We start from the raw sequence: 16,124 nt of genomic DNA on the forward strand, positions 1-16,124 counted from the left end.
ACCGGCTGTATCACCTCTGTTCAACGTGCTATAAACCCTACACTTCCCGGCCACAGGATCATTCCAGCCTACCACAGACATTATGGGTGGAATATCACAGCCCACACAATCAAGTTGCCTCCACCAGGTCTTACACTGCATCCTAGCATTTGTGCATAGGCCCATTCACATGCCACAAACATTGCAGGCAAAGCAGAGATGGTGCCAGGAATACTATGCATTTACACACATTCCCCGGGTACTGGGATGCATTGATTGCACCCATGTAGCTCTGCAACCTCCTGGGATACCAAGCACATATATATTGCAACAGGAAACATTGGCATTTCATCAATGTGCAGGTGATTTGTGATGCCAAACGGCACATAATGCATGTCAATGCCAATTACCAGGGATGCAGGCATGACAGCGACATCTTCTGCCATTCCCACATATACCAGGCCCTTACATTGGGAACAGCTGGCTGGTGGGTGTGTATCAACTATCACACAAACACAAGCATTCACATGACAATTAGAAACACAAGAAATACAGTACATGCAATGAACAACCATCTACTTCTTTGCAGGGAACAGTGCCTATATCCTGTCAACATTCCTGTTGACACCCATCAGGAATCCAGCCACTCCAGGTGAGGCGCGCTACAACACAGAACACATAGCCACAAGGCACATAGTGGAGTGTACATTCAGAGTGCTTAGGTCACGCTTCAGCTCCCTTGACCACTCAGTTGGGGTATTGCTATCTGCACCCATTGTAGTATGCAAAATTGTTGTGGCGTGTTGTGTCTTGCAAAATATTACCACACATTGTAGCATAGCTGTAGAGGTGCAGGAGGGCTTCCACCCCCTCATCCACTGGCACAACCCTTCCTTTAGCAGGCCAATGGGCACAGGGACAGGACCACACAACCAGGTACTACAAACCTACTTCACATGAATACCAAACCATGTGGAACACACACAGTGAAGCCACATCCCTAATGGCATTTAATGATGCAATTGGGTTAATGCAGCTTGCCCCTAACAACAACCTGAGAATGTGCATCTCGGGCTGCCAAACTGTGTGTGCCCCATCAGACAAAAAGTACTATGCCACCCCATCGACATCCATCTGAAACACTTGTGTATAGGCGTGTTATAAATGCCATATCATATCATATCATATCATCACATGAAGTGCACAAACCACTGCCATAGTATTTTTAAATGGAATAAAAAGTTACCATGTCACAGACCAAACATGCAAGACATGGTGAAACCAGCCCCCCGAACAATGTACCCATATCATGTGCCCCCCTGAGTGGCATGCATCAAGTGCAACAAAAGGCTCACCTGACTTTCATCTTGATACTGTGTCCCTCTGCACCATTGCTGCTGGCCTTGCCTGCCCTCCTCCACATTCCACTGCCATATACGTGCACCTGCAATGGGGAAAATCAACAGCTGCCCACCCACCCCATCACATGAATGTATCTGATACCCTCAATATGTCCCCCATCCAATCATGAAGATGCTCTCCAGGAATACCAGAAAGTAAACTAGCCAACCACAGGAGACACAAACATAAATAGAAAGGTAAGGTAACACACCGCTCTTCATCAACAGCCGTTGATCATATTAATGGGAACACATTAGCAACATTGCACATGACATATGAGAAGGATATTCCAGCCTCCGACACCTGTACCTCAGCAGCAATTCGCCACATAATACACACATCACCCACATGCATACTTGTCAACTGGATCATCCACCTACGTGGAGTGTGGCAGTTGGGCATGTTGCATGCCCATGCAACATGGACAGGGGTAGACTGGGTACCAAAAAAGGCCATGGAAATGATACCCAATGTGAATCAATATCACACTTTTACAGCATGGTCAACCCTATTCCCATGAGAAAATGTGGACAAAAACATACAAAGAGGACCAGGGTGCAGAGGTCTACCATGAAATTACCAGAGCACCCAATAGTTCAGTTTCCATCTGATTGTGGAGTGGCTACTGGATACAACAAGAGTGCAAATGGAATGCCACACATAAAATTAAGCTACTGCATCAGCCCTCACCAAAAACATTTGCAAAGGAACATGCCGGGGAGACTAACTCCAAGCAGCAATTCATGGATGTGCAACAAGAAACCCAAAGCACATGGATAGCTGATCAAGGAGACATGCACACACACAATTATGCAGGAAAGCTCACATCGACAGTCGACAGTGACCATCACCCAATCATCACCAAATCACATCATCCATGCAAACTCTACGAGTGCCACATCATGCCACAATTGGGATGCATATGTCACCATCTGTGCAAATGTATGACAGTGCTTACCCTTACCTGGTAGTACAGATGTGCTGCTGTGAATCCCTCACCACCTACACCTAACACTGGGCCTCCACAATGGTGCTAAGAAGGCCACTGTACAGAAGAGAGAATGGGGATTTGGGTGCAAATAGGCTGCTGAGGGGGGTCCTCTCAGGGAGTGTAGGCACTGGATGAGGCAACATACCTAAAATAACATTGGACATATGTTTGGACCAGATCAAGGAGTCTGTCTGAGAGACTGCACATATTCACATCAAGGTAGAATGGAATGTTCACCTGTATGTGGGAGGCTGTAGCAGTCCACAACACCAAGTTAACTCCATTGAGCATAGTCACATGTGCAGTCCCCCAATCCAAAATTGTGTCCACTACCAAGAGCAATTAACTCACTGCCCTTGAGAACACAATGGCCCTGACATGAACACCCACATATAATACAGTCCCCCCAGATGAGGACAAAATAAAAGAATACAGTCCACCTTCGATGGGGATAAAAATCAAAACCGTCCACCTTGGACCAGGTAAATATCAAATACAGTCCACCAGGTGCGGGTGTTACCAAAGAAATATCATAAAAACATGTCCAGCCTGGAGGGTAACAGAGAGTAGTGAAAAAAATCCAAATAATACATGCAGCCTCCCTAGGCTCACAGACACCAGAGCACATGAAAAAGGGGTAGTGGTGGCAAGAAGATAGGGGTGGGTGGGGACATGACCAGTGGAATCACCTGTATGGTTCATCTGGAACCCCAATCCTGTGGTGGATCCTTGGATGGTGCACTCTGACCATAGAATGCTAACGCCTGGCCTTCATTGCCTGCATGCATGAGGACAACAGGGTCCTGGTGATGGATGCAGCTAGCGGCCAAACAGTTATCATGCATGCTGACACTTGACGTCTATAACTGCAAGTCCATCTCTTGGCAGAATCTGCCCACTATGGCAAACATTTCATCATGCAGAGATTGCCTCTAAAAATCTGTGTCTTGATGGCAGGGCTGCCCTTAAATTCGACATCTCAGCTTGCAGATATTTATTGTGGGATTCCATGTCTTGATGTTGGTAGCCCCTTGAGTCCAACATCTCCACATGCATTGTTTCCCTCAAGGTGTCCAACTCTTGCGGCTGGTGGTCCTTTGAGGCCAACAACTCATCGGCAGTGTGTGCTGCATTTGAGGGGATAGCATTTTATGGCAGTCCCTGGCCATCTCCCTACCACCTCCTGCAGGACCTTGCCCATTGGGCACTTGCACTTGGAAACTGCTCCTCTCACTCGGAGTGCATGCTAGGCATACATTCAGCAAATGAGTGAAGGGCCTACCAAGCCGGGATGCTGAAATGACAGCACTGTCATTAACTGGCGGTCTACAACCCTCCAATGGACACCAGCCTCCACTGCTGGCTCCATGATGGGTGAAGGCAAACTTTCAGATGCAGGGCTTCACACTGCCAGGCTCAGGGGCTCCTAGCTCTCCTGCTCCAACTCAGAAGCCTCAAGGAACCGAAGGAGCTTCATGGCATCTCGACTATCCAGTGGTGTACCCTCCACCATGTCCCTCAGTATGTCCTCCACATACGATTCGGCAGCATCATCTGAAGAGTTGGCAGGCCTGCTGTTAATTGACTGCAACACATGCAGATTCTCACTTGGCACAGCACCCCAGGCTCCACTGGTGGATGGTTGTGCCTCATCTGCCTCCTCCTCATCCTTCTCCTCCTCTACCTCCTCTACCTCCTCTACCTCCTCTACCTCCTCAGAGCTGCCAGAAGCACGGAAACTGCTCTCCTGAACATCCGTGAAGACCTGCTCTTGAACCTCGATTCCAACACTCCGTGTGCTCTCATTCTGCTCGATCTCTCCTCTGCCTTTGACACTGTCAACCATGCCATCCTGCTCAACCGTCTCCGGGAAAACCTGGGTATCACTGGTCAGGCTCTGGCGTGGTTGACCTCTTTCCTTTCAAATCGACCCTCCCAGGTCCAACCGGGGTCCTTCCTCTCCGACATCTTTTTCTCCACCTGTGGTGTCCCCCAGGGATCTAATCTCTCTCCCTGGCTGTTCAACCAGTATCTGGCACTCCTTGCCCACCGCATCGCCGCTCTCTGCCCTAATTTCCAGTGCTATGCGGACGATACCCAACTCATCTTCAGGCTACCCTCAGCCTCCCCCTCTCCTTCCCTCATCTCTGACTGTCTGTCTGCTATCCAAGAATGGTGTGCCGCCAATGACCTCTGCCTTAATGCCAGTAATACTGAGATCCTACTCATCGGTACTCCCACTCCCTCCTTCCCTGTAGCTCTCTGGCCTGCCTCCCTTGGCCCCCTCCCTGCTCCTACCTGCAAGGCAAAAAACCTTGGGGTCATCTTCGACTCCACACTCTCCTTCTCTCCTCATATTTCTGACGTCGCCAAGAGGTCACACTACCAGCTGCACCTCCTCAGAGGTATTCTTCCCTTCCTCTCCTTCCCCCAGAAGCTCACTGTCTCCCGAGCCCTGGTTCTCTCGAAGCTGGACTACTGTAACAGCCTCTATCTTAATCTGCCTGCCTCCACTCTCCGCCCTCTGCAACTCATCCAGAACAGAACTGCGAGACTTGTCCTTGGCCTCAAGCCCAGGGACCGTATCTCTCCAGGACTGAAATCTCTACACTGGCTCCCAGTGGCTGCGAGGATAAAGTTCAAAACCCTCTGCATTGTCCACAAGGCCTTCTGGGGCCTGGGTCCTAAATACCTTCAACTCTCTCTTCCCAAATATCTTCCTTCCCGAGCCCTTCGCTCATCCGCCTCCAATTCCCTCAGGGTTAGCCGCTTCTCGAAGCAACGAGCTGGGGGTAGATCTCTCTCCGCGGCAGGGGCCTAACTCTGGAACAGCCTTCCTGCCTCCCTGAAACTTGAGGAGAACCATCTCCGGTTCCGGAAGCACCTCAAAACCTTCCTCTTTGCTTCTGCTTTCTCTCTCCCTCTCCCCTGCTGAACAGCTAATTTAATTCCTCACTGAAACTGCACTGATCCTGCAACTGGACCACTCTAAATGGCCTCGGCCCTGGGCCCTGCCACTCTCCACTTGCACTGATGCCCTGGAACCCCTTTGCACTGCGGGACTGTCTCTGTATCCCTACAGCCCCCCCCCCTCCCCCAGCACTTGTTCTGCACTTACCTCACACTTGCCACCAGCTGGCCCTATTTATTTATTTATTACGTTACGCCACTTACCTTGTACTGCACTTCCCCCCTCCCCTTCCCCTTGCACTTTTCCCCCTCCCCCACCCCTGCACTTGCGCGATCTGAATGACACCTGGCCTAGTAAGATCGTTGTCTGTCTCCCCTTGTCCCCCCCTCCCTGCCTCGTCGCGCCTTGAAACACATGTGTATAGGCGCGTTACAAATACCATATCATATCATATCATATCCACTGCGTCCTCACCTGTACACATGCATTTGCACTGATGCTATGTTAATGTTAATGTTAAAGGATATTTGTTCCGTGCACTATCACCACCACAGTGGTCCCCTGGCGCTCTGGCAGCTCTGAAAAAAAAGGCAGGCGGGTGAGCTAGTGGGAATAAGCTGCACAAGTGCAAGAAAGCAGTTATGTGCTGTTGGTAGCCTCAACCCGGTAACTCTGTTGGTTGGGCTTGGGGTATTTTCCAGTCGGTAGTCATTGTGTGCTGTTGTGCAAGTCTATGTGTGGTTTGTTTTGTTGTTGTGGATTGTTGTGTTATTGGCTTCTGGTTGTGTTTGGTTAGGGTTTGAGAGGTGTATGCAGATGGGTGAAATTGTTAGTGGATTGGTTAATTGGGCACATGCTAACTATCACAATTCTAGTGTGGCATATGTGGATATTTACAATCCTATCTAGATGCGACACAGGCTAGTGTTCACTATCTTTATTTATTTATTTATTTATTTATTTATTTATTTATTTACATGTATATAGCGCTCAAGCAGCCCAAGGGCATTGAGGCGCTGTTACTTGCAATAACTTAGTTACATGGTACAGATATGATAGCGATTGTTGACACATCGTGAATGTTACAGGAAAACATACTGTTATTACAGATATTGCTTTTGGTCATATAATACAGTATACATGAAAAGTATTTGTGCTGGTGTGTCTGGCCTTATGTGAAGAGGGTAGTCTTCAGCGTTTTGCGGAAGGTGGTGAGGGAGTCCTCACCACGGATAGTGGGAGGTAGGGCATTCCAGTGAGAGGGCGCGAGATAAGGGAAGCTGGATCCGCCCGCTTTTACTCTTTTTACTAGTGGCACCGAGAGCATGTTGGTGTACGGTGATCTGGTTGGCCTGGTAGTGGAGACGGGGTGTATCCTTTGAGAGAGGTATGCAGGAGCAGTGAGGTGAATGCACTTGTGGGTCAGTGTCAGGGCTTTGAATAAGATCCTTTCTTTTATTGGGAGCCAGTGGGCTAGTTTTCTGGCCTCAGAGATGTGTTCTCTTTTAGCAATGCCTTGGGCTGACCGGAGTGCATTGTTCTGTATTACTTGTAATCTCTCTAAGTTTTTATTGGAGGTTCCTATCCATCTACGTGCGATGCCGGCTAATGTTCATGATTACGTTTAGGTGTGGCATGTAATGATAATCACAATTCCATCGAAGTGTGGCATGTGCTAATAATTACGATTCCATTTAAGTGAGGCATATGCTAGCTATCACAATTCCATCTGAGTGTGGCACATGCTAACATTCACAGTTCTATCTGAGTGCGGCACATGCTAATAATCACTATTCCATCTAAGTGTTCCATCTAAGTGTAGAGCATGCTAGTAATCACTATTCCATCCAAGTGTGGCACATGCTAATAATCACTCCTCCATCTAAGTGTGACATATGCTAATAGTCACTTATTCCAACTAAGTGCAGCACATGCTAATCATTCACGATTCCATCTAAGTGAGGCATATGCCAGTAGTCATAATTATTCCATCTGGGTGTGGCACATGCTGATAATCACAATTCCATCTAAGTGTGGCACATGCTAATAATCACTATTCCATCTAAGTGTGGTGAATGCTAGTAATCGCTATTCCATCGAAGTGTGGCACATGCTAATAATCATTTATTCCATCTAAATGTGGCACATGCTAATAATCACTCTTCCACTGATGATTGATACCTATGTTTTTTTTTCCTTTTCCAAAGTTTCTACATGTGGAGAAGAGCGTACAAGCTGTGCTGTGGAGCTGCAACCCAGGTATAATGCCTCCAGACCCGGGCCATGCCCAGTTGTATCCACCTCTTCTGAGGGCGCTGTTGCTGGGTGAGCATCCCATGCATCTAGCAATGCTGCTGAGGGGGAGTCCCAGGATCCCATCATTGTGGTGGATACCTCAGAAGCAGAGGGACAGAGTGGTGGTGACATTGCCATACAGCGGCCCCAAACCATGGAAACCTCATTTGAGGTATCTAGGTTGATGGAGGAGGAGATGGAAGGAGAGGAGGCCATTGCAGGCCTGCCCATTGTGTCAGGTGGTGATACCGAGGGGGATGTGCAGACAAGAGGATGTAAAGTCCACTGTGGAGGGGTCAGCACAACCTCCTGTCCCAGGGCCATCTGCTGAAGAACTACCCTCTTTCACTGATTCCTCCATTCAGACCACCTTCCCCTGCTGATGAGTGGCTTGAGACAGCAGGCTTCTATGAGTGATGATGTGCAAGCAGCTTGTGAGCAACTTGCAGAGCATCATGTGCAGATGGGCCACCTCTTGTCACAACTGGCTGCAGCACATTGCTCCCTTCTCCTCCTCATCTGTGCCGCAGTCATTCTTATCGGAGACCTCCATACCAGCTGCCACCATGGCCTTCTGTGCACCTGTCTCACCATTTCCCAGTCTGGATGTGCTTGTGTCTCTGGCGCAGGTGGAAAATCCATTTGATGGCAGATAAGGTGGTCACTGAGTCTGCCCTAGAGCCTACAGGGAAACAGGCTGTGGAGGAACAGCAGGCACTTGAGGGCAGTGACGTTATTGTACTCACCCCATACATACTGTCATCCAGTCGGAAGGAGTACCTGCACCACATACACATTGCCAGGCAGCAGGAGATGCTGATAGTGAGGAGGCAAATCCTCAATGGCATTGCCAGAAGGAGGCAGCAAGGAGGCACACACATGGTACAAGTGAGGCAGGAGGCACAGTGGTACATGCAGGCTTAGGTGTAGGCCGAGGTGCATTTTGTAAGGCAGCAGAAGGAAGAAGGGCAGCGAGCACCTGTTTTAGCAATAGCCAGGGCCAGGGCTCAGGTTTAGGAGAGGATAACACAGGCAGTAGAGGGCATCCTAGAGGAATTATTCAGGGCAGCTGAGGGGATTGAACGTGGGATGATGGAGGTCCTGCAATCTCTCCAGGAAACAATGGAGGTCCACCTGCAAGATGCAAGAGTGGAGGAAGAATTGATCTCGGCTGAGGCATTGTCACAGATAGCCATGAACTTTCCCTGCTGACTTCTGTATATAGTTCAGTAGTTGTAGGTTTCCTTTTCTTATATTTATTTTCCCAGGATTATTTCTTTGTTGGCATTCTTGTACATTGTTTTTCGGGAATGCAGTTTACTTTTGTTATTCAACACTGCCATTTGCCGTTTCTTTGTCCATGTGCACATTTTGTTTGTACATCATGTCCAACTAAGTATGTCCTATGGCTGTCAAGTCGGTTTAGGCCACACTCTTTGGCTCACGTTGGTACTGGCCTATTTGCTGGAGTACACATGTGCATTCTCCATGTGAGTGTGATTTTTACTGTGATGTCTTCCTGGCCAATGTACATTTGTGGACAGTAGCTAGGCGAGAAGACATGTTTCGAGTACCACACATTTGGCGTCTTTGTCATTCACATCTGTCACTTGACTACTTCGGTGCTTTGCAGTACAGGCATGTGGATCATTATTGTACATGGTGTGCGTTGGTATATAATCTTCAACAAAAGGAAAGCTCCACAATCACTTCCTATCAAGGGCGCTTCAGTACAATATTGAGAGTGTGTTTACTCATATGGTATTGTCAATTCAACTATTCATTATCACAAAATAGATTTTATTACACATATATGCACTTTATCCAAAGGCAGTGTATAAAAATATACAGTTACCAACATACAGCTAATTTCATCTTTCACACATAATTTGAGACCCGACACAGATGGCGTTGTTCACTTTCTTATTCACAAGTTTTCTAAATCAATTGCACTCAATGTACAAATGATCATTCATTCCCAAGCCCGACTTTTCCAAGTTTCAGTCCTTCACGCTTCAATATGCTGGACATTCATCAGGGGCTGTCAGTTTTTTGTACATGTGTTTTCTCAGTCCATACCCATCTACTGTGTATCCACGCAGTCTCAGACCATTTTCCTTAACGGGCGCTTCCAACTTTCACTGTTGCTAATGCTACCAGAAACAATGCTGGGGCGTAATTCGAAAAATCACCACAAAGTTATTCTCTGCTTGCTCAGACGCAACATTGAAACTCATATGCATCCAGGTCAAAAATCATTCCCTAGCCATAGGACAAAATGACACAGAGGGCGTTCCGAGAGGTTATTAAATTATGCCCAAAACAAATGATTTTTAACCTGGACGCATGCGAGTTTCAATGTTGCGTCTGAGCAAGCAGAGAATAACTTTGTGGTGATTTTTTATTTTCGCCCCAGCATTGTTTCTGGGTGCATTAGCAATAGTGAAAGTTGGAAGTGGTTGTTAAGGAACATTTTCTGACACCTCGTGGGTACACGGTAGGTGGGTATGCACTGAGAAAACAAACATAGGAAAAACTTACAGCCCCTGATGAATGTCCAGCATATTGAAGCGCGAAGGACAGAAACTTGAACAAGTCAGGTTTAGGAATTAATAATTTGTACATTGAGTGCAATTTATTTAGAAAACTTGTGAATAAGAAAATGAACAACGTCACCAGTGTCGGGTATCAAATTATGTGTGAAAGATGAAATTAGCTATATGTTTTTATCTATATTTTTATACACTGTTTTAGGATAAAGTGCATATATGTGTAATAAAATCTATTTTGTGATAATTACTCCATAAGGTAGAAGGCTTTAATCCCTTAGTTGGGGAAGCCGATTCAGAGTATTGTACATGGGTATATGTCATGTATGCTGTGGTTGGCATGGCACTTCCTTTCTACATGTCATCATTGGTGTTGGGTCATATTGGTGGTTGTCTGAGGTATGCCTGGTGCCATTCATTTGTTTGACTTGCCCATATGTCTATGTGGACATGTGTTTCAAAAGTAGGCAAGGGGGCATCACAAGGGTGGAGGTGGCAAGAGATGGTTGCCTTATGCCATTTATGGTGCAGGGGCATTGCATGTTTGCTGTCGGTGTATCAGTGTTGGTTGGGTAAGCTTTGGATTGTGCTTTGGATTGTGTATTTAATGGTGGCAATGTGAGGAGACATTTCAGGATGGAAGTTATGTTTCATTATGATGTTTTGGGTCTCTTATTGAGGATGGGTACTCATTTGTTTCAATGTCTGGCAGGGATGTCTGAGGCATCTCTTAGCAGCTAATTTATCTCTGCCCATTGACTTCTCAGGATTTCTGTTCTTGTATGTTGTGTTCCTTTATGCTTCCACAGCAATTTGGATGTGCTCACACTTCATGTACAGATATTGCTTATTGGCATTGGCAATGAGGGGGAGTGATGTGATTTCACTCTGATTCACTGGGCTACAGACCTCACATGTGGACTATGTCACCTGACCATCAAGGGACAAACGTGTAGCTGGTGTGAAGATTTGGTTGGCTGCTGTTGTGCAGTTGTGTTTGATCCTAGGGGAGGCCATGGTCAGGCTGTCTATCCTGGATTCACCAGCACTGTTTCCAAGTGATCATGTTGGAGGAGCATGTCTGCCAGGTGCATTTCATGGAAGGCCCAGGCCAGAGGAGTTGAGGAAGGTAAGTGCTCCACAGTGAACTGGGCAATAGATGTTCATGATGCATAGCTGGGAAGTGTGAGTGGTGTTAAAACAATTATTAGGCTGATGCCACCATTGTACTGAACAGGACCCACAAGGCTGTTTGTCACCTTCCATTGCTGTTGGGTATGTGACAGTGGCTTTTTCCCAACAGATCATGTAATTGTACTGAGGTATTTATAAAATGCTTAATACCCAAAGGTTTCTTAGCGCGGACCTGGGGAACAAAACCTGTGTTGCTCCACGTCGTATTGCTTCCAAGATGAGCACGTTGCCCATTAGCTATCCCCCCAAAGGGTGTTTGTCAGCATACTGTTTCATCTGTTCAGCAGGCAACAAGATTAGTGCATCTGTGGGAGTCAGACTGTTGTGTCGCTATGTGAAGAGGCATGGGGGGGGCATCCCGTGAGCTGTTGTCAGGCAAGGGTTGTATACAAATTACATAGAAGCATATGTGGTTTATCTAGGTGGACTGAGAATTCATCATGGACCCCTTCCAGCAAGATGATTCAATGGATGTTCTGTCAAATTTCATCCAACTCCTCATGTCAGTACTGCATACTGTATAAGTAAGTGTGGGTGTTGGGGTGATATGTGTTTGGGGTGCTTGATTGTGATGTGTCACCTTGTTGGGGCAAGTACTTTGTGGGCGAGCAGTGGCCGTAGAGTGATGCAGATTGGGGCACAGTTTAGTGGGGGTACTTGGACGAGGGTGGACAAGCATGCTGCCTTGGGTTAGGGAATTGGGGCACAGATCAGTGGGGGTACTGGGACAAGATCAGACTTGTGGATGCTTCCTTATGGTAGGGGGCTGGGGTGCAGATGAGTGGTGGTACTGCGATGAGGGAGTATTTATGGGTGCTGTTTTAAGCTAGGGGACCGGGGCGCAGTTTGGTGGATGTAAATGGTTGCTTCTGTAAATTTTGGATGGAAATGCAGTTCAGAAGAGGCACATGGGAGCTTCCATGAGTTAGGGGGCTGAGACACAGTTTAGTGGGGGTATATGTGTGTTGCCTTCATTTAGGGTACTGAGGCACTGTTTGCTCAGGGTACGTGGGTGCTAACTTCATGTAGGGGGCCAGGGTGCAGTTTAGTGGGGGCACATGGGTGTTGCCTTAATGTAGGTGTTTGGGGCACAGTTTAGTGGGGGTGCTGGGATGAGGACTACCCGGTCGCAGGAGTGGAGTGGGAGTAATGGTGATTGCTGGTAAGTAATCCTTGATTACTTTTTTCCATGAATCCAGTGCAAAGGTTGTTCGACACTGCTATGTTCTGTTTGTAATGGAGGCGTTCTGGATGCTACTCGTTATTCGCTGCTCTGCAGGCTTCTGCACACATTTAATTCCATGAATCAGCTCCCAGCACTATTCTTTTCATCTGTGCAATGTTTTTCTTGCGCTAACTACTTTGTGTGGAATTAGCACCCTTTTTGTAAATAAGGCCCACACTGTTGTAAAGATGCGGGCAGTGACTCTGGGCACACCAGGACTCAAACTATACTGTATAGTGTTGCCCTCTTGGTGGCAGGAGATTTCTTCAGATGCTCCCCTTCAAAACTAACCTTGTGAACGGTGCTAGTGGCTATTGGCACGTATTAATGAATAAGGCTTTGCCTTGTGCAATCCCATATGAGCATGTAATTGCAGCATTGTGAATATTTGACTGACACAATCATGACACCCATCTCAGTGCCTCGACCTATTGAACGTCACAGAAACACGCCTGGCTCGCTTGTGAAAAACATGAGTTAATAATCATTAACAATGCAAGGCAGATAGCAGACATTTGGAAGAGCAGCATACTAAAATAAGGCAGAGGAACATAGTGTCCATCACACAAATGCCCGGAGGACCTATCACTGCAGGTTGAATGCATGTGTTCACCTTCTGGTTTTCATCAAGGACAATTTAAAACAATTGAAAAATACATCTCTATTATGATGTTTGGCAGACAAATGAAATTATTGTGAATTATTCATAGTCTGAATGCTGAAAAAATAATACATTTTGCACGCTATGAAGAGAACAAGAATTTTTGTCAAAAGAAAAGATACAAAATAGGTGATTGTGACAAAAAGGTTTCTTCTTTAAAAACACAAATGGAATTTGTCGAATTAATCACGAGAGCAGTATTTTGTTGGAAATAAAAATCTGCCCTGGACTGAAGGAATCTGTTATTCAAGAGAAGTGTTTTCTTTGCAGGACTTTTCGATCATCACACTTTGAAATGTTTATGCAAGGACTTTTATGAGACTGTATTTTACATCAATGCCGTCGAGCTTTAGAAATCAAAAACACTATTATTTTTCTTTGGTGATTCCTCGGGGCAGTGGTAAATGGGTTGTTATTGAGAAGGCATGTGAGCCTTTTGTCTTGCTTCAAAGCAGTGAATATTGTTTTAATTAGACACACCAAGTACAATACTATCTGGAAAACATTGTAAAAACCCACCCCTGTAGAAGAAACACAGAATATGCACATATAGAATAGATGTAGCACTCTGGGTGATGAATCAAGTGATGAAGCAAGCGAAAGCAACAATGTGTTGAAAAAGGATATGTACTTTTGAGCAAACCAGGTACAAAGTGACCTAACCAGTCTTTAATGCCAAAACATGGACCAAGGGGCAGTTAGCAGTCAATAGTACCTTGTCTGCAGTACCTGGTGGTTCGGCGGTGCCAAACCAGACCTCTCGGTGCTGTGTGACGATTAGGAGAGGGCAAAAGGCTGCAACGCAGGACCCGGCTGGTTCAAATGTGCTGAACTCCAAGCTGTTCAACTGCGAAAAACAATAGGATCCTGGCTGTATTGACTCTCAGGGTGCTGTGATTCCAAGTCTAGGGTCCCTTTCTCACGCTCCAAAACACAAGGAGGCTGGCACACAACTGCAGGGGTCCTCATATATGGTGAGGTCTTGGGTACCGCTGTGGCTGGCAGAGAGACGGTCTTGCTCCAGCACCGGGTCACTTCTTAGGTTGCTGTGAGTTCCATCTAGGGAAAAGATGGGCCCTTGTTCTCAGGCTCCCAGACACGGGTGAGGCTGGCACACAACTTCAGGGGTCCTCCAAGCCAGTGAGGTCCTGGGTATTGCAATGGCTGGCAGAGAGGCAGTTCCTGTTCCAGCAGCAAATCAACCCCAAAGGTCCCTGGGGATAGTTAGAGGACATCTGACTCCACCCCACAACTGGAGCACTTTAGAAAGGACTGCTCTCTCAGCAAGGTCCAGTGCCATCTTCTTAATGATTATCCAAAGATTGTCAAGGTGATTCCCAAGATGATTCAAAGTTCTGGTGGCAGACCTCTTCTTTTATAGGCAAAAGTCCCCAGGTGACTGGACTAAAGCTAGCCTGCTTTAGGGGTCCCCTCTCTGCTCTTGAAATGTGTTGGCTTTGCCACTATGATGTTTTCCCAAAGTGCTTTGCTCCAGAGGAAGTGGAGGGGACAGGTTTCAAGCCCTCTCTGAGAAAATATATAATGTTCCTGAACAGTACATCAACATGTTTCCCTGTCCCTTTAGGCACAAAAAGTGTATGCATCTTAGGTTGAATGTATACCCCACCTTTGAGTTTTTTGGGGCTAGCATCCCAAGATCACGTCGTTTGTGTAGGCTGTGTGGTGTAGCTAATGCAATTGAGATCTTGGAGCACCTCATTTTTAAATGTTGTGGAAAAATGCTTTTGCCCTCCAGGTACTTTATTGATTTACTAAAGCCTTTCCAAATAGTAACAAGCGTACAACTCTGGAGCCAGATATTAGGTGGGGAGTCAAACGCCCTTACTCTGGCTACTGTATGGTGTCTGGAAGCCATGATGGAGCGCATTAATTGAAAAAATATTTTATGATTACACAAGTGATTGGACAATGTATATTGAATATTTTTTAGATGATTGTGTTTTTATGTAATACTTGACCTGTTTTTTTACTTTTACATGCTTGTGAAATGTTTTACTAAACAATATCACAAATTAAAAAAAGAAAAGAAAAGGTAGACAGGCAGAGAGAATCATTCATTCATTATTAACCTTTATTCGACATTTGGTCATTAGGCTACACATTTTATAATGACACCTCTTCCAAAATACAAAAAATAGCAGGGTGTATAAAAACTATTACACATTAACAACGTTTTAAAGCCTACCCGAACAATATTTTAGGGAGGCTAAAATTACATTTCAAAACAGTGCTCGCATCAAATACATCCCAATCCACTAAAATCTTAAGCATCTTAATTTTAAGGGCGAAAATAGACCAAGTGCAAAAAAAAGCTCCAATTTTTTAAGTGCAAGCGTAGTGCAGCAGGCATAATTATTCCATAAGAGGGCCAAATGGCAAGTACCGTCATTGGCTCAACATGCTTTATCATTAATATATAAAACCTTCGACAACTGCATTATACAACATCTAAGATTGGACACAAAACAATACTCACGTAAGGTGCACTAGATATCAATAAAACCATCAACGGGGATGAACCTGAGATTTACTTCTGAGAACAGTACCATTTCTATTCAAGGTATCAACTACTCCTCCAGAATGACTTCCGTGTTTTTTTACTTATTTTAAGAAGGAAGGATGTAATAAACTCATTAATGTACCAGTTATGGCAGATTTATTAAATATGAATATTAGCTCAGCGTGAAGGTTCTACGTTAAAATACCGAAGCCGAGTACAACGCAGCCTTGTATGCTGACAACTTTGCATTTCGAAAATGTCAAAGGCATTCTTTTGACAAATGTCCTCCACTTTCCATGTAAAGACACCCGCAACCCCTAAACCCAGAAGCCGAACAAGGGGAGCAGGGGACACTCCCGCATTGTGGGATTCAAGATGTTCGTCCATGGCGAATGCG

Source organism: Ambystoma mexicanum, chromosome 1q, assembly GCF_040938575.1.
Source record: "Ambystoma mexicanum isolate Mex_15411 chromosome 1q, UKY_AmexF1_1, whole genome shotgun sequence".
NCBI lineage: Eukaryota > Metazoa > Chordata > Amphibia > Caudata > Ambystomatidae > Ambystoma > Ambystoma mexicanum.